Consider the following 26,546-nt stretch of genomic DNA (forward strand, 5'->3'; position numbering starts at 1 on the left):
CATTTATATTTCAGTTATATTTTCTGTAAGTTAAAAAAGAAGATAATTCTATTCTCATCTGAAGATTGTTAAGGAAGAACTTGAATTTACTTGTCTTTTTTCTAACAACTGTAAATCACAAAAAATCATCAGATTCTGGCTTTGAAAGGAACCTTGGAAATCAGCCAGTCTACTTTCTTGTCTTCTAAACGTGTAAAGCAAAACCTGGAGAGACTTGGCAACGTGCTTACATTACCCAGGTCACAGCTCTCAAGAAAGGACTAGAAGTCAGGTCTCCTGACACTAAAATCCAGACTTCTTTTCACTACATTTCTGGCATTCTTAGCAAAATTATTTTCTAACTTCAGTCCTGCTCCTCAAGTTTGGTTGGGGTGTGTGTGTGTGTGTGTCCTTTTTTTTTTTTTTTTCCTTTTAACAGCTTTATGCATTCTTCTTTTCACAGTACATCATCACTGGTGCATTTATTGACACATGTTTTGATGCTTTATAGTTGGCTTCAAATATTTAAGGCAGACGCCTTGCGTGATTCTTTGTCAGTTTTTCAATAAAGGAAAAGACAGCAGCTGAGGTATGTACCTGTTCTATTAAAAACAGGGCAGCAGGACTATCAAGTTTTAAACTACTTTTGATGGCTTGTATTAGGAAGCCCTGTCAGAACAAAGGGAACTCAGATTCTGATTGATTAGTGTTGTCTGGTACATCATAGTCGGCTGCCTCAGACCAAGGGTCTCATGTTAATGCTATTTGCGTGTTACTGAAGTTTGTCAAAATGTGATCACACATTTTGCCGTTCGGCAGCCGCCATCACAAACATAACGTGATGAATTTTGTAAGAGTTTCTCAGGACACAGAAATTTTTCAATAAAGAAAAAAATGTGACACGGCATGCAATATTTCAAGAATATTGTTTTGTTTGCCTACTTCCCTTTTTAGATATTGTCTTCTAATATGTTTCTACTTTACCTGTTTATCACTGCCTCTGCCTCAGCGTCTACTGTGTGAGGGATGTAGAGATTTGGGAAATGCGTTTTATTGTTTCGATTATCATTTGCTTTCCAGAAAATATCTGGTAATGTGGAGAATAAAATACTGCACAATTTTGTCCTGGGTTTTTCCATTTCTAAACTTCAACATTTTATATCATTTTTTAAAAGCTATGAAAGCTCAAATCAAAGAAAATCTTATGTAGACACAGCATTCAAGATGCAGTTCAGACACTCCAATCCCAACCATTTCTTTATAAGTTGTTTACACATTTTTTCTTTAATTAGTTTCTTTTATTTACTCATAGTCCTCATGTTGAGTTTGTAATACAGCAAATATCAAAGGGAGTGAAGACTAACGATCGCTTAGAGAATATTACTTACCAGAGTATTTTATGTACTGGTTCCGGTCCTAACTCCTCAAATCAATTCTGTCAATAGTGAAGACTTTCATGTGTTCAGTCAAGATCAATTAGGCCTTAGCGCAGATTCATGCCATCTTTCCAAACTATTTAATATTCATCAGATTGTGTGCAAATTTAGATGGCTGTCTACCTTTGCTAACATTTTTAGTATTTTTTTTTTTTTTACAAATATACTTGCTTCAGGGGAAAAACTCACCTGCCAGTCTTAATTAAGCTCTCCATCTTAAAATACACAATTATAACCATGGAATGTATTTGTCTATTATGTTAATACCAAGATGGAATTAAACCCCTTGAAGACATTGTTCTATTATACATGTTGTTTACCTGGTTCAACCCACTTTTCAGTACAAAAGTTTCATTCTTGTAGTCAGAGGAATTCCACCTCAAGGATTTTTTTTTAACATATGACTGTATAAAAATGTTACATAGATTTCTTTTTAAAAAAAATATTTTATTTATTTATTTGAGAGAGAGAGAGAGAGAAGCAAACTCCCCACTGAGCAGGGAACCTGATGTGGGGGTCAAATCCAGGACCCTGGGATCATGACCTTAGCCAAAGGCAGATGCTTAACCGACTGAGTCACCCAGGCACCTGATACATGGATTTCTTGAAACTGAAGGGATTGTGACCATGTAATGAGAAAAATCTACAGTTAAATATAATATGTGTATGTGTGTGTGTTGTGTGTGTGTGTGTGTGAGAGAGAGAGAGAGAGAAAGAGAGAGATTTAGAAAATTCCCAAATCCAAATTCAGATTCTTAACTGGTGTTAAGATCATTCTCTCGGGGCACCTGGATGGCTCAGTAGGTTAAGCCTCTGCCTTGGGCTCAGGTCATGATCTCAGGGTCCTGGGATCAAGCCCCACATCGGGCTCTCTACTCAGCAGGGAGCCTGCTTCCCTCCCACCCCTGCCGGCCTTTCTGCCTGCTTGTGATCTTTCTCTGTCAAAAAAAATTTATATATATATATAAATACAATCTTTAAAAAAAAAATCATTCTCTCTATCCTGATCTAGCATAGACTTCTCTCTGAAAGTTTCACAGCATCATTTCCCATTATGAATAGGTTATAGCTTGTCTCAAGATGTTTACAATAGAATGTGCATTTATTATTTTAGGAAATTTGTTATTATTTTCAAACCTATTGGTGAAAGGAAAGAAATCAAGTTCCAGTTCTTAAAAAAGCAGATGTACTAGAATTGATTCCTTGAACACTGAGAATGTCATTCCTTCTGTACCTTTCTCCATAAATACTAGCAGTGGGTGAGGATGGGAAGAGGAGTGCAAACCTGCCATGACTGTGCCACTGCAGAAAGCAGTCAAGGTATGACTGCCATCCTTGGAAGTAGCCCAGTGAAACCTGCCTGATCTGGAATTAATGACAGCAGTATAAGCATCTCGGTGGATTCTCAGATATAGCACCTACAGGGTGGCGGGGCAGATGAAGACCGTGTCCGTGTGTTGCTAAAAACTGCAGAAGACCACAGGTTGCAATCTAACTGGAAAGCTGTGTGTTTTGTTTTGTTTTGTTTTGTTTTAAGATTTTATTTATTTATTTGAGAGAGACAGAAAGGGCACAAACAGGGGAAAGGCAGAGAGAGAGGGAGAAGCAGACTCCCCACTGAGCACAGAGCCTGACATGGGGCTCAATCCCAGGACCCCGAGATCACAGACTGAGCCAAGGGCAGCCACTTAACCAACTGAGCCACCCAGGCACCCCCTAAGTGAAAAGTTCTTTAGGGGAAACTAGCATAAACAGAGTGCCATCCTTCACCTTCAAATCAACATGCTGACTTCACCTCGCTCCGTGCACTGCAGATGATGAGGGCTTAGCTGTAGCACCATGTGGAAATCATGAAAAAAATGTATCCGAACTCAGAGAAACACGAGGTAAATCCGCCAGGATATGGAAATGAACTGACCACCTTTTTAACATATATTAGCCCATCAGGTTTCATGAACAATCAGGCAAGAAGGGAGTCTTGCAAGAATGGCCCCAAATTCCAAAGACTTGAGTAGAACTTAATTTTATTTAAGTTTTCCTGTCCCTGAGTGAAATATTGGGCAGGCTTCCAAACCTATCTCCTGGGTCTTAAAAATAAAAGCTCTCTGTTTACCTTTAGTTATGACCCTAATCTCATGTACACAATTCAAAGGTACATTATATGAAATAGAACTCTGAATTACGTTTCAAGCTTAAGTTTCTCTCCTTCCCTAACTTGCCCAGGATGTTAGTGGGAAGAATTCATATGACTGGTATTGTCGTGAGGGTCATGGTACATTCTGGGTCAGGTGGATAATTAAAGCTAACTCTTTCTTTCATGGACCAGTTTTAATGGTTCTCTTTACTCTCTCTCATTACTTGCGGTGTCTTGTGCTTTGAGACAGTGTCTAAGACGATCCAAGGGCAGCTGTCCTTTTTGCATATGTCTCAAATCTAATCAAAAGGAAACACTTAGCCTTGATGCATTGTGTTGGGAGTGAGACCACAGTTACTTTCTTAATGCAGCACCCTACTCTGTAGCTCTAGGCCATTTCTTGGCCAGGCTCTTGCCTCTTAACTTCTGGAGGGGAGAATGTGAGTAGGGAAGACATTCGAATATGTATCTAATACTGGTCCACTATGCTCCCAAACTACAGGCCCCCCAAATCAAGATCCTCATGCTTGACTTCAAATGAGGTAAAGCACAATCTTCTCTACCCCTTGTTAAACATGTACAAGCGTCTCCTAGGAAACCGTCCTTCTATTTCCCAAGCTCGGCCTTCGAGGTTGGGGTAGATATTTGAACCAAGGACTGCAAAGCTGGGTTTAGGCCTCTTTATCTGCGTGTCTGGCATAGGTGTGCGGTGCCTCGCTTTGGAATGCCAGAGCACTTGTCACCTGATACTCTTCAGATTCTTGAGCCCATCTGGGAATCCTGGTCATAAACAAATACTGAATATAACAGCACTCACCTACGCTGGTGGGACTAATCAGATCAGTTTCCTTACTGCCAGTGTATTATCCAAAATGGTGACTGCCAACTTCCTTAGTCGAAAGAAATGGCTGTGTATTTTCTTACTCTTTAATTTCAGCTTTCTTAGTCTGTTCATGTTGATCACAAGCCATATTCTTTCTTCCCTAGTCAGCATTCTCTTTGTCATCACGGTTTTGCCTACTGTGATGATGATAGAGATATTTTAAATTCCTTTGGCAGGGAAATTCAGGTCTTGCCAGAGTTAAGTTATGATATGTTGAGGTATTGACCCCCAGAACCTCAGAGTGTGACTATATTTGGAGATATAACTGTTAGAGAGCAAATTAAAGTTAAATGAGGTCATTGGGTGGGATTGGGACTTAATCCATTATAGCTGATGTCATATGAGGCAGAGATTAAGACACAGACAGGCACAGAGGAAAGACCGTGTGAACACACAGGGAGAAAATGGGTATCTAGAAGCGCATGAGGGAGGCCCCAGAATAAATCAACTTTGCTGACATCTTGATCTTGGACTCCTAGCCTCCAAAACTCTGAGACAATAAATCTCTGTTGGCTAAACCATCCAATCTGTGGTACTTTGATATGGCAGCCCTAGCAAACTTAGACAAGGTCCCTGCAGAAAACACATCCACATTGGCCAGAAACAGGGACATCATAACATTTCTTTTGCAAGCCCATTAAAATAGCTTATTCTTTTGGTCTTCACACTATAGCAACTCAGGAAAGGCTTTTATTTAATCATTTCAAACTCATTATTTTATAACTCTGACAGTCTACACAGCATAGCAGTGAGCGATTATACATATCAGTATTTTCCTTTAAAAAAAAGGGAAGACATTTTGTTGCGAATAAGATTTTTGAGAAAACAAAACAAATTTAACACCTATTAAAATATCTATCAAATTTAAAATATTGTGTAAAAATTTGCTTAAGCTAAAATGTGGGAAAAGGAAAAGAAGGCTTAACCATTTAATTGCTATTCAAATTTTGAGTGAGTTTTTAATTGTCATTTAAATATATTGGTTTGTGGGGCTCGGCTTTATTTTCAACAAATAAAACAGTAGTATAAATCATAATTTTTGCCACTCTTTTGATAATAGTAAAGATAAACCATAGATAATTTATATCAATAAGCAACTCCCTTATCTGGAAGGAGTATTTTATTTGCTCATATGTTCAAAGATAATATATCCAGCAAAGTAATCAACTTAGGTCTTGAATTAACATTAACCAAGATAAATCAGTTATTTTTTTGAGTCAAGAAAAGTCTTATTAAATTTTTTTCCCTAAGAATAAAGGTAGTTATTCCTTTAAAACAGTTTATAAAATTTAGAAAAAGACCTAGTTCTGGCACATAAGATCTATTTATTCCATGAATAATAATAATGAAGTTAAAGACCAAGAAACTAATTATTATCTGATCAATTGTCTCATATACATTTCTGTATCTTCTCTGTGGTAAAGGCATTTCATTTTTCTAATGGCATACATAGTATTAGAATCCAAAGAATTCATGTCATGTTCATTTTCAAAGACAAGTTTTCTCTTTTGGAGTTAGTGATTTTTATCATAATTGATCTTCCTTGAAATCAATTGCTTTCTTAAGGTAACATTTGTTTAAGTAAGGTCAGACCTTTTAAAGATCCATGCATATTCAATTTGATTTAGAGTTGGTTTTCTTTTCCAAATGTAATGATTTCTAACTAGCTAGCAGACATTTTATAGCTGTTGAAATAAAATATATTCATGTAGGCACTTTAAGAATAAATAGAAGCATGAGAACTATAGAAATCTCCTGGATGGCAGCAAAGCAGTAAATTATATTAAGCTGAAATACACTATTGGGAAGAACATAGTAACAAAACTTGAAAGGTTATAAACTAGATAAACAAGTTTGTAGACCCTATATTTTATATGTTCTTCAGGGCATATGCTACTGGGCAGAACTTATGATTTGGCCATGATTTAATAAAACTCACAGTGATGAAATTGTGCACATGTTAGAGAGAGGTCTACCTTGAGAAAACCTATTAATATGTTGTAAAAACCTGCCAATTATAAGTCTTAGGTAAATTGAAATTAAGGCTTTTTATTTTATTTTATTTTATTTTTTCAGTGTTCCAGGATTCATTGTTTATCTACCACACCCAGTATTCCATGCAATACATGCCCTCCTTAATACCCACCGCCAGGCTCACCTAACCCCACCCTACCCCTTCCCCTCCAAAATCCTCAGTTTTTTTGCATTGCTGTGCTTAGTTATACTATACTATCAACAAAATACTTCCCAGTTAATCATTTTTGTGACATGTACTCCATTGCCCAGTGACTAGACTTCAGTCATGCCTCTATGTCTACTTTCTTTGTCAGTTTTATTTTAAATATGTTTCTGAATGTTCAGGTATTTTCTATTTTAACATGGAGAAGTTTTTTAAAGTTTTAATCTGGAAAATTTATCAGTCTTTTCCTTATAATTTTCAGCTACAGGCTCAGAAAGCTTTTTTTTTTTTTTTAATTTAATTTTAAATCAGCTAATTACTAGTGTTTTCTAGATTTTTAAATTCATTTGTTGTTTGTGTGTTTTACTTTTAATTGTTTAATTCATCTGGGATTTGGGTGTTTTGAATATAACAATGGTCAAACTTTTATATTTTTTAATTTAAATTCAATTAGCCAACGCATAGAGCATCATTATTTTTAGATGTAGAGTTCAATAATTCATCAGTTGCATATAACAAACACCTAGTGCTCATCACATCACATGACGATTACATTTTTATAGATTTATTTATTCCAGACAGAGAGAGAGAAAGATCGAGTGTGCACATGGTGGGGGAAAGGGCAGAGGGAGAAATCAGTGAGAATTTTAAGCAGACTCCGTGCTGAGCAGGGAGCCCGTATCAAGGCTCAATGTCATGACCCTGAGATCACAACCTGAGCTGAAACCAGGAGTCGGACACTCAACCAACTCTGCCACCCAGGAACCCCTTGATTATTTATTTTTAAGACCACTTTTCCATACATTTGCAGAAACTTTTACTTCTTTCCTATAACATGTAATGTCTTTATTATATAGTAAGAATATAATAAAAACAATATACATATATAGTATTTTGTAATGTAATGTCTTTATTATATAGTAAGAATATAATAAATACAATATACATATATATTGTATTTTGTTTTGTGACAGTTTGGTCTTTTCTATTGATCTGGCTTCAGTTGTATATTATTTTCATAATCGCATTATTTTATTTTTATAACATAACACATTTTTATATCTGGTAAGGCAAATCTATGCTTGTAACATTTAAAAACATCTTAATAGTCTGCCTTTATTATTTGTTTTGGTAATTTTGAGAACAAGATGAAGAGGGGGAAAATGGCATTTCACGGGCTTTACACTGAACCAACACATATGGAGGTGTTTTGTTTTTGTTTTTGTTTTTAAATCATTTTGTCTTTTATTTAAAGATATGGCATGTGTCTTATATTATTCAAACTTTCTTTACTTTTCTCAGCAGAGAGGATGAAGAACTTCAACTAAGTGTCCTGTATTTCTTTTTAGAGTGATGTCTAAATATTTAGGAATTTTTGGTAGTGTTTGCTATTGTTTCCTCAATTTAACTTCTGAGTACAGCTGGCATAATAAAAATGCATTTAAGAGCACCTGGGTGGCTCAGTTGGTTGAGTAGCTAACTCTTGATTTTGGCTCAGATTATGATCTCAGGGCCCCAAGATCAAGCCCTGAGTCTGGCTCTGCTCAGCAGGGAGTCTCCTTGAGAGTCTCTCTCCCTCTCCCTCTGCCTCCCACTGTGCACACTCTCTCTCTTTCTCACTCTCTCTCTTTCTCACTCACTCTCTTTCTGAAACAAGTAAATAAATCTTTAGAAAAATACACTTAGATTGTGTGTATCTATCTTAGATATAATCAGCATATTAACTATTCTCATTATTTACAGGAATTTTCCGTTGCTTCACTTTAGTTTTTTAATACTTAATTGTGGCAGAGACTACCTTGTCCTTACCCAATGGTCCTTCTCATCTCCATTACTAAGAGATCCCTGATTTTATTTGATGTATCAATGTAAATTTTAAAACTATCTCTCCATTTCACTTGGAGAATAGGATGCTCGTGGGATATAGTCTGTGTAAATGGAAATTCTTAACTGGACTTCCTAGAAAAAATACATTTAAATAACAGGAAAACTCACCAAGCCATGATTTTTTTTTTCTCCTTTACCTTTGTTCTGATCCCTCTTGCCCAAGCTAGATAATGATGGCTAGGTCCAGTAGTTATCTTAAAAACATGAAGAATAATCATGCTTTAAAGAAGATGGAACAAAAATTAGAAGAAGCCTTATTCTCCAATGATGTCAGGAAATTCATACCAGTACTAAACTTCCTACTTCCAGTAGTCTTTAATGTACAGAAATAATAACAATAATAATAAATTCTCATTTTGTATAAGCCACTGCTTTTCAGGACTCTCAGGTGAGATGCAGTTTCTAACAAATATAATGCTATATCATCTGTAAATAATGATTTTTTTTTTTACCATTTATTGTGTACAATCTTATTATATTGGCAGGATGTTAAAGACTATGTTAAAGAACAGTGGTGACAGCTTCTTGAATCTTGAACTTGGTTCAAACATATCTCCAAGTCTATTTGAGGCTTGCCTGACTATATATTAATCCCTAATATTAAACGTGTTCTGGCTTATACTTTGGTGGGCATCCTTAGAATTAACAGGTCCCTGTATTCACTGCCATACTCAAATTCTAAGCTTTGGCTTTACCTTGCAGAGGTCACTATTCATTCATACTCAAAGTGATTGAAATGATCTCACCTTAACCCTTCTTCCATTTGTAACTGTGGCGAGCGTGAAAGAAAGTAACACAGGGGTGCGCGATGAGTAACAAGGTGTTGCTTATAATAGCCTGATCAGTGGTTTGGAAGCTACATAGAATTCACTACCATTTGAAGTTTAAAAATATAGTTGCTGAAGAAAAATTAAAACCTGTGACATAAAATGTGAAAAATTGTATCAAGTGAGTGAGATAAAAGCTAGCATTTAGCCTTTGATGAAAAGGCTCCAGGAAATTATATGTGGTCATGAAAATATTACATTTCAAAAGACTCTTTTAAAAGAAATAGTACAAAACTCTCTTTTGAGGCACTTTTGTGATTATGAAAGAGAATTATGTCCTACAGAACAATGCACCTAGGATAGCTGAAATGGGAAAGTTATTTTTTATATGTAAGTGCTTCTCTGATTATCAATAAAAGCAAATATTAAATTGCAAAATGGGAAAAAAAAAACCTCAATCAGATCATAACTGTGATGGTCTGATAAATGAGTTTCAATATCTGATGTATTGAAACTCTCAACCAACTACCATAAAACAAGTATAAAAACAACTTTATTAAAAGTAAATGATATAATGTATAAGAACTAACAAATTGCATAAGACAGTAAATAATGTATGAAGCCATATTTTGTTTAGTTAGGGAAGTCATGATTAAAAGGCTATACATAATAAAAATATATGCTGGCTAATTACATGCATAGAAATATGACACATGGAGTATTCATTTGTGGTGGTTAGGAACTGTTATATCAAAGACTGGCTTATTTTCATTACCACTGAATATTCCTTTCCCTGTCCCACATAAAGACATCAGAGAAAAAGAACACTGTAATCTCCAATATTAAAAGAATTCTATACCTGGTATTAGAGAGAAAGGAAGAAAAAGGCCAGCAATTAATTGAATGTGAATTAAGAAAGCTGACTTCCCTCTTCTTAGCTAGGGAAGAAGGAAAGTAGGCTGGCAATTAATGAGAAGGCTGAGATCAGAAGTGACTGAGAGTGCACGTGCTATCTTCTGTTCCTACCTCCTCCATCCCGCTACCCCCTTAACTCCTGCTAGGGAAGGAGGGCAAAAAAGAGACATGTAAAATGTGAGCCCAGAAAAGTTACCTGCTGAGTACAGTACCGAGTGACATAAGTGGAGTTTGGTGATTTCGGAGATTTAATCTTTTGCCTTGGTGTCTCTCAGTACTTTGGCTTTGCCTACAAGCTAATTCTGCATCTGGAGCTACATTTTGTCATCTTCAAATGTCTACTCAAAACCATGTTCAGGGGGGCCTGGGTGGCTCAGTGGGTTAAGCCTCTGCCTTCGGCTCAGGTCATGATCTCAGGGTACTGGGATCGAGCCCCACATCCAGCTCTTTGCTCAGCAGGGAGCCTGCTTCCTCCTCCCTCTCTGCCTGCCTTTCTGCCTCCTTGTGATCTCTCTCTCTCTGTCAAATAAATAAAATTTAAAAATCTTAAAAAAATAAATAAATAAAATTGCTTTAAAAAAAAGAAAAAAAAACAACAATGTTCTTAAGAAGTGTGTCTCTTTGGCAGAAATCCTCAGTCTACTTCCTCTCATATTTTAATAGCTAGAATTTTTTCTTATGCCCAAAGCTAAACAATTATCTGAAGAATGAAACTATTGAGTTAACCTTCCACCAGTTTGGCAAATGACACCCTGGGCCATGTCCCAGGCAGGGATATTGGTGGTTTTTGTACTTTTTTCTTTTCTTTTCTTTTCTTTCTTTCTTTCTTTCTTTCTTTCTTTCTTTCTTTCTTTCTTTCTTTCTTTTTTTTTCTAATCAGATGCTAGTAAACAACAGAATAACATTAATATTATCTAATCAGTGCCCACCACAAAACCGTGTAATGGTGATTTGTCTTCCCATACTGCCTGTCTACAGGGAGATACTATATAACTCTAAGACAGAAGTGTCTTGGCCCTTTCACAGTTATGTCTCACACTAAAGTAACAAGTTGGCTTGCTGATTTCTTTTTAAAAAGATAAAAGGAAGATGGTGTTATAGTCAAAACATCCTGAAGCCAGCATTGTCAAATATATCTTCTCCAAGAAAGTATTCCAGGGGACTATTTACAAGGTGGGAGTGGAAAGTGAGAATAAAAGTATGCATTGAGGGGCACCTGGGTGGCTCAGTGGGTTAAAGCCTCTGCCTTCAGCTCAGGTCATGATCCCGGAGTCCTGGGATTGAGCCCCACATCGGGTCTCTGCTCAACCGGAAGCCTGCTTCCCCCTCTCTCCCTCTCCCTGCCTCTCTGCCTACTTGTGATCTCTGTCAAATAAATAAATAAAATCTTTTTTAAAAAAAAAAAGTATGCATTGATTAGGTGGACCAGAATCAAATGCTTTCCAAAACAGAGCTCCAAAAGGGATGAAGTAGAGGTCATGACTAAAGCCAAAGTGAGGGCTTCCCTCTGGTTCTAATTTTAGGTGAAAATATTGGGATGCTGCCATGTTCTGGTCAGCTCCGTGCTATAAGAACTTGATGGCTTGATGAGATTCTTAGAAATCTATTGATTCTATGCTATATAAATGGAGGAATATATAGTTGGATACTACATACCATTGGATCTTAAGAAGCCATTAATTTTTAAACATACCATTATTTCATGTACCATTAAGAAATAAAACTACCAATTAAATCTTGACATCATTATCAAGAACATAAAGGGTCTAAGACTTTACTTTATTTCAAACCTAACAAGTTAGCTTTCCACAGTCTCACAAATGGTGGTAGAGGATATGCAATACTGTTAGGTCAGAGAGAAAGGACTGTTTATTTTTCACAGTTAAAGCCAGAGTATCAGCATTCTTGTGCCAATTCCCAATTGCCAGTTAACATAGAGTAACATAAAGAGTATCATATGACACCTGTTCACACGGTAGCCTGCATTACCTTAGAGGAATTCTGTGCTAATGGAACCCGAATCTCTTATAATGGGTAGTCAGATACTTGGCAACCATATCAAATGGGTAATTTTCAGATCTCATTATCAAAAATATATATTACTTATAATATGATAATAAGTCTCAACTCATGAGATCATTTTGGGCATTACATAAGATAAAATGTATACATGTATGTGCAGAGTAACTGGCACATAACAGAGTTTAATAAATGTTTATTTCTTTTTCTTCCTTTCATATTTTCCCCTATGAAATAGATACTCCCTAAATGCCACACCCTACCTCCCTAAATTCTATACACTTTAGCTGCTTAAAACTTGACTTTCTTTAAACAGGGAAAGTTATTGCTATTCCAAAACTGCATGTATTGGTAATAAGTTAAATACTTGCCTTACATAAAGTGACAAAAGAACAAGTCAAAAGATGAGTTTGAGAATACAAATGCATCAGTAAATGAAGGTAATTAATATGGATGAATGGGGAGTGAACATTCAGAAAGTGAAAATGAAGTCACAAAAGAAAAATGTGCATTGTTTCTTTCACTTTAGCATTTATATGAGTCCAAACTAATTACAACAGTATGACTCTGCCCAGGCAATACATTTTCCTCTACATGATCTCTTTTATAAAGTAGAACAGAAATTTTTGACCAAAATTCAGCCAGGAGCTGTTAGGAAATTACTAAGTTAGACTAAATAAACTAATTAATTCAATCAGCTCACCAAATGATCTGTTAACAAGTATAATGAAATTGTAAATGAATGAAGGATTGAATAAATGAATAAACAAGTAGACAATTAAGTACAGTTCTGTACTTTCACCTACAAATCTTTTATCACAATTTGGAAGATATGGGTGTCTGAATCTTGGAAATCCTTTTAGTATTTCTATTTTCTGTGTTTTATCAAGTCCAGTAGATTTGAAATAATTCTATAACATTTCAAAGTAAATATAAATCACTTATGGTTTGATTTTTAAAACTTTATAATTAACTGTCCTATAATTTCTTTAAATATTTGCCCAAAATGGGGTATATTTTGAATGCAATATTGACACATTTCCAAATTATGAGCTTATTTAACCAAGAGTATTATGTTGGTTATTTGTTTTGTCCTGCTTTATCATTTACATTTAATGCAAATCCAAAATATAATTGCTTAAGTTACCTTTTTGTACTATGTCTTTTTTTAAGGAAAATATCTCTAACAAGCATAAAACTTTGTTAAGAATTATTTCTATTCATTTCTAATGTCCTCCAGTATTCCTCAAAGATAGTAACCACTTACACTGGGTGACAACTACATTTAGAATCTCCATGGTACATTTATAGAAATATGCCACAATAACATGTACTCAAATATGTATAAGATTATATACACATTGAGGAAAGCTTTTAAGTAACTGTTAACCTAATATTTAGTATATCATTATATTTGATTTCAGTAATATTTTTATGGAAGTCACTAATGATCATAAGAAGTATCATTCATGATTATAGAAACTTCCGATAGTAAGACTATCTATTCTGAATATATATGGAGTCCTCAGCTTTCCTGTATCATCTGTAGTCTATGGTTGTAGGGATGGCCTTACGGGAAATCAAGGATATGATGCCTCCATAGCAACTTCTTCCTAGAGACATCTCTCAAGGCAAGAGTAACAAAGGCAAAAATGGACTATTAGGACTTCAGCAAGATAAATTCTGCACAGCAAAGGACACAATTGACTAAACTAAAATGCAGCCTATGGAATGGGAGAAGATATTTGCAAATGACACACCTGATAAAGGGTTAGTATCCAAAAATGTATAAGAACTTATCAAACGCAACACCTAAAAAACAAATAATCCATTTAAGAAATGGGCAGAAGACATGAATAGACATTTTGCCAAAGAAGACATCCAGATGGCCAACAGACACATGAAAAATGTTCAATATCACTCACCATCAACAAATCAAAACCATGATGAGAGAACTACCTTACATCTGTCAGAATGGCTAAAATTAACAGTACAGGAAACCAAATATGTCAGTGAAGATGCAGAGAATGGAGAACCCTCTCTCACTAGTGGTGGGAATGAAAACTGGTATAGCCACTCTGGAAGACAGTATGGAGGTTCCTCAAAAAGTTAAAAATAGAACACCCTACAACTCAACATTTGAACTATTAGATATTCAACCAAATGATACAAAAATACAGATTTTAAGTGGTACATGCATCCCAATGTTTATAGCAGCATTATCAACAATATCCAGACTATGGAAAGAGCCCAAATGTCCATTGACTGATAAATGGGTAAAGAAGAGGTGGTATATGTGTATGTGTCTGTGTGTCTGTATGCGTCTGTGTATATACACACACCAAATTCAGTCACCAAAAATAATTAAACCTTCCCATTTGCATTGATGTGGATGGAGCTAGAGTGTATTATGCTAATTGAAGTAAGTCAGTTGGAGAAAGACAAATATCATATGATTTCAACCATCTGTGGAATTTAAGAAACAAAACAGATGAATATATGGAAAGGACAAAAAAGAGAGGATGGAAAATCATAAAGACTCTTAACTGTGGAGAACAGACTGAGGGTTGCTGGAAAGAAGGTGGGTGGGGGATGGGTTAAATGGGTGATGGGCATTAAGGAGGGCAGTTGTGATTGAGCACTGGGTGTTATATGTAAGGGATGAATTGCTAAATTTTACTCCTGAATCCAATAGCACACTATATGTTAACTAACTGGAATTTAAATAAAATTTTGAAAAAAAACAAAAAAAAAAGAAAGAATATGATGCCTCCAATTAAGGGTTTCCTTGTTATTTAGTAAGTCAAAGCCTCCTTGTTGACATATGTCCATATTTTTAATGTTGATAGCATTCAGATCTCTAGTTATTTACCATCTGTATTCCCTTTTTCTTGCTTGCTTGTATTTCCTGCCAGTCAATTATTCTTTTACACAGCCATTTCAAAATGGATTGTTTTTTATGTCAGCACTGTACAATCCAGAAGGGCGCAGATTCCTGTCAATATAGCAATAAAAGATAAGGAAGAAGAAAGCAGACACACGCACTCAAACACACACACACACATATCCACACCAAGCCACCAACCCAAATCAAAGGTGGTCACAAGAAAAATTCAGCTACGCCCTTCCCCCCGTATTAAAAAGTTCATATTTATCTGCTTCCCTTCAACTAAGTAAATACCCCATGGAAGAAAATGATCTTTCAGCAGAGTTTTTATCAGATGGAGAGTGATGAATTGACAGTCAGCTTCTAAACCAAAAATGTGAGAGAAGACAATGTGTATAGGCTGGCCTCCGGCCACGGCGAGACACTCGTAGGCAACCTTATGCAGACATCCTCCTGAAAATGTTCCTCAGGTTTCCCAAATGAAATCCAGAACAGCCTGACAAATCCATGCTGTGAAAGCCACAGCCTGCACAGTCTCCAGTAGCATCACAATGTCACCGCCTCATCTGTCTTGTCAGAAAGACAGCACTTCATTGAACAGAAGCTTATTGAGAGCTACACTTGAGCGCAAAGACAAGTGATGCCTTTACATCCCATTCCTTCAGGAAGTCATGGTGTTAAATATCTGGCTTCATGTTTTAAAAAATTCAGGAGGGTAATTTCAAATGACAGCCTCACATGAAAAAAATTAGAAACAGGTGACGTGGAATTAAGCATTTAATGGCATTAAGTCTAATTCTTACCTCCATATCTCTATGCATGCTGTTCTCCCTCGGAAGGCCCTTTCTTCTCTTTGCCTGTTCTGCAGAGGCCATTTTGAAGCTCTATCGTCTATGGAGTCTTCCCCACATGTTTTTAGCCATATTGATTTCTCTCATCACTGAACCTGAACTCATCATTCACAACACACATTTTATTATTCAGTCTGTTTCTAGTTATTCTGCTCTCGAATTTAATTATAATCTTCTACAAAAAGAAAAGAATACCTTTATAGAATTTTTTTTAAATATGTCTTTTCTTTGAATACTAAAGATACAGAATTTAAAGAAAAATAAGAACCTTGTCCACATGGAGATGACTTTTTTATTTGAAGGAGACAATCAACATGAAAGAAAATAAAGTCTGTCCAGAGGATTATGGGTGACATGCAAGAGAAATCAAAACATGGTGATGTGATGTAATTGATGAGGTAGCAATATTTTCTGTTGGTTGATTAAGAAAATCCTCTCAAAGGAAGTGATATACAAGCTAAGTGCTAATTTATGAGAATGAGCTAAGCAGGCATTGATCTAGAAGAATGTACAAGGCAGAGGAAAGAACAAGTTATTAATTTATGAATTAATTTTTTTGTTTCCTTCAGAAAGAAAAAATAATTAATAGTAGCACTACAATTTGGCCCCCACTATATTTTTTGCCTCTCTAGCTCTGTCCCTAGCCTTCCAGTTTATCTTTTTAATCTCTCCAACTAGGTTTGCTTATCCTTTCCTCACCTCCAGGACTGGATAAATAAATAAAGGAGTGGAACTAAGCTAACCTAAAGAAAAATCAGGAGAGCAGAGGTAAAAATTATGTTAATAAAAATTAATGAAAAAAAAGGAGAAAAAGAAATAAACAGATTTGACCAAAAAGGGAGGTTTTCTATTAATATGGAAGAGCAAAATGATTTGAAGAAACCCATATCTACTTCATTCAACACACTCCATTTTCATTGCCTAGCAGACACATAGCAGAATACTTGAATCATTTTCTCGTATGGAGAGCAGAGGTATGGTCAAACTTTTTGTTTTTGCCCAGCAGGAAAAACACAAAATTTTAATAGTAAAGACATGACCCAGTGAGTTAGGACACAATTAAAGTTTGCTTTAGATGCTTATCTGGGGGGAGGGGACACAAGATTTGTATACAATTTAGAGAAAAAACAGAGAGCTGACTTTTACAATCTCATGTTTTGTTTGGTTTTATACAATGAATTATGCAATGAATTCATAGGAAAATGTTCCCACAGCTAAGGCTCCTTTCCACTGGTTCTCACAAAGTGTGTTTCTCTGGGTGAAGCAGGTTGTTGATTTGAGTGAATCCAGGAACCTTTCTCTTTGGCTTCCTTCTTTTTTGATCATTTTCCCTACTGAGTTCTAGGAGCTATCACAGCTCTTATAGTGTGTATGCTCAATACATGCATTAACTGTCTTGGCAAGACTCTTGCCATTGTTTGTTTACAACAATGTCAACAGCATACTTATAAAACATGGTAGACTCTTCCATTTCCATCATAGTAACATTTGTGGGGCAATCCTTTTAGAACAGTGCCCATTACCTCAATGTGACAGTGTCACCTTGCTTGTAGATTCATGTGTATATGGCTAAATAAGCAATTCTGTGTTTTCTAAAAGACCTAAAGTGCATATAATGGGTGCTTCTTTTCTTTTCCCTTTGTGTTAATCATTCTGGTGAATCACTGGAAAATGGCAGTTCCCATGGAAAAGAGCACAGGGTTTTAGTTTTTTAGTTGTTGTTGTTGTTTTAAGCCACTCAGGTCCAATCAAACTTTTTTTTTAGATTTTATTTATTCATTTGCCAGAGAGAGAGAGCACAAGCAGGGGGAGCAGCAGGCAAAGTGAGAAGGAGAAGCAGGCTCCCTGCTGAGCTGGGAGCTTGATGCAGGACTCAATCCCAGGACCCTGGGATCACGACCTGAGCTGAAGGCAGATGCTTAACCATCTGAGCCACCCAGGTATCCCTCAAACTTTCAACATACATAAAAATAGCACCTATTGTTTCTCTGTAATTGTGAGGGGAAGTACATGGAAATGTATGTGAGAGATGTCCCAGGTTAGAGAAAATAGGCCAAATAAAGATGTCAAAATAAAAACCAGTGCTCTTGCCTAAATAAGAAAATCATAATGGAAGCCACTGCTTATAGATTGATTGTATCTTTGGACTAACATAATTAAGGATTATCATTCGCTCAATATTATGTAGTCTTTTTAGTGCCTCAAGGTGGCTGACATTCTTCCAATACCAAATGATCTCTCTTTATGTGCTATTACTCCTCTTCTTGATTAATTCATTCAAGAATACGATGTGCACATATATTTTAATCAGCTCAGGAAAAAAAGATGGATCTATGCTGCGCTAACTGAATAGGAAATTGAGGTGTCAGGAGAAATTCTTCCAACTATAAAAGTCATTGTTTGTTTGGTTTTTGTTTGTTTTCTGATTGATGAGAATTACTGCTTTGTGTAGCTTTAGATCTGGAAAGCCCTTTCAGCAAATAGTTTAAATCGCACACTTTAATATTTAAGCAGGAAAGTGGTTGCAAGATTTATAGCACAATAAACTACCAATTGGTAACATACTATGTTAGTCAAAATTATTATTAAGAGCTACTTAACTAGGTATTTCACATTTCACATCTTCATTAAACACTGTAATACTTACTCTCTTCTAAGTCTCCCATGTCTCTGAGTGGGAGAACTGGTTAATTCTATTTTTTCTTTATTTCCTAGGTGCATAAGGACTATTTAAGTTTATTGAGAGGATTTAAAAGATCTTTAAGAAGATCTTTTGATCTTTGTCCAAAGAACAAAAAAGAAAATTAAAATGTCTTTAAGAAAAATTTAAATAAGGGTTCATGTGGAAAACAAGCCTGTTTAAAAAGGTTTAAAAAGTACACCTTATAGAGCTTGTCCACATTATGTTTTTAGAAATCTTGAGGTTTTTCGTTTTTTGGTTTTGGGTTCTTTTAAGTAGTTCTAGGGACCCCGTCAAGTGTATAGAACTGGACAAGGCATTATAAGCAAGTAAAGAGCAGGTACAAAAGCATAAAATCATGAAATAACTGAACTATCACAATAATATAATACATATTATAAGTAATATATATTACATATATAACATATATAATTATAAATACTAATAGATATGCATACACGCACACACACAAAATAGCTAAGACTTTCCCCCCTGGGAAACTGAGAACCACTGCAGATAAGCCCTACAGCAACATGATCAGATTTCATTTCAGGAAAAAAAAAAAAAAAAAATTAAAAATTTTTTTTTAATTTATTTCAAAAAAGAATTCTGGTGAGAAAGTAAAAAAGGGATGTGGAAGGATAAAGCTGCAGGAAAATGTGATAGGGACAAGAGTTGAGGAGTGAAATAAGGATTGTATGAGATTGGCCAATGGAAATAGTGCTATGAATGGAGAAATAGTTAAGAGATAAGATCAACAGAGAAAGAAATACAAGGACGCTTCCAGGATTCCAGTTGTTATTATGAAACAACTTTCACTGGTCACAATTTGTGTGCCTCTCAGTGTTCACCCACAGCAACCTATTTCTTCATAAAAGAATCTTATATCATCGAGTGAATTTTAATGTGATAAACATTTTAATATAAGGAAGTACTCTAATAGGTCATGGCCTCATTTTTGTAAAACAAGAATGATGCTTTATTTTAATAAGTCTAAGTCAAATGACTAAGTCGAGGAAACATTGTGTTTTTCACCACTCTGCCTCCATTCCAGGGCAGCTGATGAGTAGAAGCTCATTCATGTCTCCCCCCAGGCTGACCTCCATTACTGGATGGTTAAAAGATGCGTATCACCAAGCTAAAGATCTTCTGTAATGGTTTTCTAGTTCTCCCAAATGATTCATCCAACCAATCTTTCACTTCCTCTCTCTCAATCTCTCTTTTTTCTCTCATTAATAGCTGTCTCCAGGGCCACTTACAATGTAATAGTTACAACATATGTAAAAGTTCAATAACATGTTAGGTGGATTCCAGCCAGTGACCATCTAATCTTTTTTTCAGTTTTTTTTTTTAATATTTTATTTATTTATTTGAGAGAAACAGCACATAACCAGGGCGAATGGGAGAAGCTGACTCTCTGCTGAGCAGGGAGTCTGACACAGGGCTCGATTCCAGGATGCTGGTATCATGAACTGAGCTGAAGGCAGACAATTAACTGACTGAGCTACCGAGGTACGCCTCTTCTTTCTGTCTTCTAACGCGTTACAAAAGTAATATATGTCCCCCTATTTTTCTCCCTTTCTTCCTTCTTTCCTTCCTTCCTTCCTTCCTTGCTTTCTCTTTATTTCTTTCTCCTTTTTCTTTCCCCAAATATGTTTCATTATTAAAAAAAAAAAAAAAATTCTTCCTCAGTTCTCTTGAGGCATGTTGTATCCTCCAGGCCCCTGTTGCATATCTATAATGCATATAAGCCTGCTAAAGCCTAATATTTCCTGAGGCAACAAAATATATTTTACTTTGTTTAACCCAGCATTTTCCAAAACATATGCAACCTGAGAATTATTAGTATATATGTCAACACCTAACTAAAAATAATTCAAGAAGTGCACTTGGGGACAATTATCAGAGTACTCTAAAGATGATTTGCTTATGAAAATACCTGAAGAAATAGCAGGATGTTGTTGCTGTATGTTCTCTGAGGAGAAAATTGTGTATACGTGTGTGCATGTGTGTGTGTGTGTGTGTGTGTGAATAGGCAACTTTCTATTACTTATTTTAATGGGGACATAAAAACAGATTGGTTCATTTTAGTCTATGGCTAAGGTGCTACTTATGTACATTTTAATATATGGTGGCATCTATTATACAGTAAAAATGCAATTATTTTTGTACCTATTTTATTAACGTATAATTATAACACGCTTTTAGTTGGAAAGAAAGAAAAATATATTTATTTTGTATGAACATATATATTTGTCTGCATGTTTCCTTATATATAAATGCACATTGAAGTTTAGCTACGAGAAAGTGGCTGAGATAAAAATACTGAAACCCCTATAAAGGCTCTAAAAGATTGGAGGAAGCTGAGGCTGCGGGCTACTGCTTTGAGCTGTGGAGGTGCTGGTTATATAAATAATGTTGAAAGATTTCTCCTTTCATACAAATAAAAGGATCAGGGATGCTCGCAGTTCCTGGTACAAGAGCTGTAATATAGCAAGGCCATGAGTGATGGCTTGATATCATGGACTATGACCAATTAAAACCATAGCAATGTGGATGGACCAGAAGGATCAAAATATGTGATTTCAAAGGGCATCAGTATAAGCTTGGAATGTAAGGACAGGAGTCATGAAGATCAAGGCTGCTGTCTTCTGCCCACCCTGTCTACTGCTGTCCTTTTGAGGCAGCACAGATCTGAACGGAATGAAGTCTCCTCTACATGACCTTTCTTAAGCAAGAAGGGTAGAGCAGCCACTCTGACTTGGTAGCCTTAATTTTATCTCTTTGGACTGAAATTGGGCAAATGTGCTTTAAACACTAGAGTTTTAGGACAAAATTAATGTACCTTAAACACATTTTATGTACACAATTGGACATTTAACACAATGCAAAATCACATTTCTTTTCAAGTTCACTATTTTCACTCTGACTGGTGAAAATGACAATTCTTACAGTCTAGTCTGATCGTACCTAGAAAAGCAGAGAAAGATTTAAAAGGCAGGAGAAAGGACTTTATAGTTATAATAATGTTCTCCTTAGATAACATATCTCTAGATCCTATATTCCTAGGATATGATATGATAACAAACATTTATTATCTTACAGTTGTTAAGGGTTAGAGATAGAAGAGTAGTTTAGCTGGGTGTTTGTGCCATGGCATCTCTCACAAGACTGCAAATGATGGGACAGCCATCGTGGGTCAACTAGGGAGGATCATTTCTGAGTCTACTCATATGGCTTTTAGTCTTAAGATGATTAATGTCCAAATTCACTCACATGGCTGTTGGCAGAAGCAGAAGATCTGCTGCCACGCTCATGTATGGGAGATCCTCCAAAAGGCTGCTTCAAGACATGAAAGCTAACTTCCTCCAGAACAGTTAATATAGCAGAGGGAGGGACAGCAACTAAGACAGAAGCCATAGACTTTATAAAAACCTAATCTCAGAAATGACTATCCACCATTTCTCTCCTTATATTCTATTCATCAGCAATGAGTTGATTCAAGTCCATTTCACAATCAAGGGCACAGGATTACAGAAAGCTCTGAATGCTAGGTGGTCAGGACCATAGGGAGCTATTGCAGTGGCTGCTAACTACATATAAAAAAGAAATTAACTGAATCTTCAAAAAGTTAGCTGACTTGGTCATTGGAACCTGGTTCTCTTGATTAGTTTGCATTCTAATGTCTATTTCTGGGAGTAATATATGGCTGTTTAACATTTTTGAACAGTGATTTCTTTTTTTTAACATGATCTTAAAAAATTATTACAAACAATATCTAAATAATGAAGAGTATGGGAATGATTCTATATAATAAAAACAAGACAGGATTCTTTGAATTTATCATGGTGAAAAATAGAAGGTTTGCAAATTTAACAAATGCAATTTTTTAATTCTTTGCTACATGGTATAAGATAGTAATGGTAACCTTATCCCACAAATATTAGAAGTTGAATGTATAGTATTTGTAACTTTTTTGGCATTGAGGTCCCAAATGCCCCTATCAGAAGACAAATAGACATTTTGCATATAGACACAGCTGCACTGCAACAGAGACAGAGTTCATCATCTTTACGGTGTTTTGAAAGAACATCTGATTCAATCCCAGGTGTTCCAGTGCAAGAATTCCTTATAATTACAGAACTAAAATTAAAAAAAAATGATCTCAGAAATCATTTGGTCTAGGACCATCAAATTTATTTTTTAGTGCCAGTTCAAGGGAAAGAGTAGGCTAGTCATAGCGATTAGGAAATGCAAAAAATCCCGAAGTGGAATTTTAACTAGTGTATTTGTACACAGAGCAAAGATGCCCCAAAGCCAGGCAAAACAGAAAAAAAAGAGAAGACTGGAAAGGGATAAGATCAAAAAGATAGTGGGTAGAGAGGGACAGCTCCTGTAAGTCTTTGTGATGTGAGATACCATATGGGGCAGGTCGTATAGGGCCTAAGTGATAGGGATGCCATTGAAGAATCGTGAGCGCAGAAGTGACCTGATTTTACTTATCTTTTAAAAAGCATTATTTGAGCTGCTCTGTTGAGAATAGACTGTAGGGTAACAAGGGGAGCAAAAGGGAACCAGTTGGGAGGTTATTGCAATAATACAGGTGAGAAATGATAATGGTTTTGAACATGGTTTATAACAGTGGGGATAGTAGAAAATGATCAGACTTTTGAAAATAGAAGCAGTAAGCCAGATGTGTCAGATATAGGCTGTGAGGGGGAAAAAGAGAGAGAGAGAGAGAGAGAGAGGAATAAAGGTGATTCTGATATCATTATTCTAATAGCAAAATCTTCCCTTCAATTAAAATACTTTTATCCAGTGGAAACAGAGTCAAACGGATTGAAGCAGAGGTGTCAAGCTCAAATCCCTCACCCAAGATACCCTTTTGACCCTGATATCACCCTGACAACCTGTAGAACTTCTCAGAGAACAGTTTGAGAAACACTTGTAGTAGGTACACATGTCTCAATCTACATGTGTCTTTTAAAAAATCATACCTGAACTTAGCTTGAACTTAGTTTCAAACTTTCATTCCAAGTGATTACCAAAAACATAATCTTATTCAATCTCGGGTAAAGTCATTTCAGGTTATAATCAGTAAAGTTTTAGAACCTTCTGTAACTCCTTTGAACCAGGAATTTCAAGGTGCCACAGTGACACTGGTGGAGAAGGTCATAATGCTTGCTAGTATTCTTTACTGGGCCACAATTTGTATCTAATGCAATATAAATGATTATATAGCCATAGGCACCTCTCCATTCATCTTAGTGCCCCAAGTTAAATGCAGGCTACATATGTATGGCTCTTTCAACTGTTATTTTGTTATGTCTCCTTAAAGTGACAGGGACACAGTAAAATGCAGCTCTGTTCTTGTCCCAGTCTGGGGCTGTAGAAAGCTTGGTAGGGAGACTTCAAACCGTATTCACCATTTACAGCTAGAGCGATCATCTAATTCATCATTTGAAACTGGGACATGTTATCTGAGACAAATGATATTGAAAAGCAGATGTAAATCAGGACTGTCCTGGGCAAACTAAACTATATAATTATTCTGCGTCCAACTCTGATAACTATCTATCTTCTCTTGTTCTCATGCCATCACGTTATAGTAAATGCCTGCAAGGCTGAAGATTTTCAGGTTTTGACAGACAAATCTGGAGAGCACAGCTTCTTTAAAGTCCCAGATACCCAAAGTCAGCAGGTAGTTTTATTACCCTATAAACTTGAATGCTAACATTCAGGCGTTGAGGGGTTAAAGCACAGAGTCTCTTCCTTCACTACACCCTTCCCATCATTGTTATGTTCAAAACTCAGTCCAGAACTTTAACCGCTTCTGGTGTGGGAGCCACTGTCCAGTGTCTTAAGTGCTCGGGCTGTTTGAACAAATGCCATAGATTGCTGCTTTATAAACAACAGAAATCTATTTCTCACAGTTCTGAATGTCCGGAAGTCTGAGGTCAAAGAAGATTCCGTATTTGGACAGAACCCACTTTCTGGTACATAGATGGCCCCTTCTAGCTGTGATTTTACTTGGAATAAGAGAGGAGGGAGCTTTCTAGTGTCCCTTTTAAGCACACTAATCCCATTCAGGAAGGCTTTCCTCCATAATCACCTTTCAAAGGCTCCACCCTCCAAATACCATCTCATTTCAAGGATTTAACATACAAATTTGGAGTAAGACAAACACTCTGTATGTAGCACCTGGGAAGTATTCTTCCACATCTCTTAAGTTTACCCATGTTATGTTACTTAAAGGTCAAACATGCACAGTTTCTGTTTCCTGATTTTACAACTATCACCGTGTAAGCAACTGTAACCAGGTGACTCAAATGGGCTCATCTATGGGATTAAAGGGAAGTGTGGGGTAGAGTAAAAACATGGTAGTAATTTATACTGTCATTCAGTCAACACTGATCACATAGTAAGATAATAGCAATGTTGGGATGACGGTCAGTTCTCCTGTCACCTCCTCTATTGGACTTAATTCTTTGATGATACCTTTAAAACCACTGAATTGTCTTGTTTTTATTCTTGTTGTTGTCCCTGAACTCTTACCAAATAATATTGTATCAAGGTTTTAAATCTCTAGGCTTTATAACATGCACAACAGTTTAAGAGAAACTTGGTGTCTGCTTTCTCTCAGTATATGTTAACTTCTTGATTTAATGCCCTATATTTTTAACTTATCTCACTATATTTTAAAGGCTACTATAAAATATGTAGTGAAATAATTCAACCAATTTGTTTAAGTAAAAAAAAAAGGAAAATCTTTATAGAAGTTAATATTGCTATAAAGACCACAACGATTTCAAAAATCTGCTCAATTTTAAAAATTATGGAGGTTTTATTACTTACTGGGTTTAGTAAAATATATCCACCACCTAACACCAAATTTCAGAAGCTTAACTGCACAAAATGTTGACATTCTTTAGATTAATAGCATCTTGGGATAATTAAAGGTTATACTGTTTCATTTATAAAATACTCATTTATAAAATACTAAAATAAAAAATTAGCGAGGAGTAATTAGGAGCACACTTTGTTCCTAACTATAGATAAATCATAGCATGTAAGGATTTAACATACAAATACATAGGTTATCAACATAAAAAGGAAATAATTCATTTTGTAAATATGGAAAAATACTCGAAATATAAAATTAGGTTTCACTTACATTCATATAAACTCCTAAATTCTTACGTATGAGTTTAGTTTTATTCAGAATAATTTCTTGATCCTATTTGAATCTACATATACAATAAGAATAGAAAAAAGCAGGTGCTTTTAAGATTTTTATTTATTTATTTGACAGAGAGAGACACAGCGAGAGAGGGAACACAAGCAGGGGGAGTGGCAGAGGGAGAAACGGGCTTCCCACTGAGCAAGGAGCCCGATGTGGGGCTCAATCCCAGAACCCTGGGATCATGACCTGAGCCAAAGGCAGAGGCTTAATGCCTTAGCCACCCGGGTGCTCCAAGTGTCCAACTCTTGATGTCAGCTCAGATCTTGATCTCAGGGTTGTGAGGTCATGCCCAACATATAGTAAAAAGCATATGTTAATTGAAATATGTTAAATATGTAAAAATGAAAACTATTTCAAATTCATTTACTTATTCATATGTTCATTTATTTGACTTTTTTTTTTTAATACTATTGCTTAGGTCCTGTTCTATCAACTAAAACAATACAAAGTATCCAAACTCAGGATGGTTTAGAATCTAATTAGGGAGTTCATTGTAAATGAATTTAAAAGTAATTATTTAGAAATATAATGTGAAGTAGTTTTGAGCTATGTAAAAATAAATAAATAAATAAATAAAATGAGTGAAAGGAAAAATGAAAGATGTAGAGAAAGAGAGGAGGGTGCTATTTCAAATGTCTTGGTCTGTATCCATAAACAGACCCTAAGTCAGGGGCATCTGGGTGGCT

The sequence above is a fragment of the Lontra canadensis genome, unplaced genomic scaffold (genome assembly GCF_010015895.1).
Source record: "Lontra canadensis isolate GAN:19392208 unplaced genomic scaffold, GSC_riverotter_1.0 scaffold1, whole genome shotgun sequence".
NCBI classification, from domain to species: Eukaryota; Metazoa; Chordata; class Mammalia; order Carnivora; family Mustelidae; genus Lontra; species Lontra canadensis.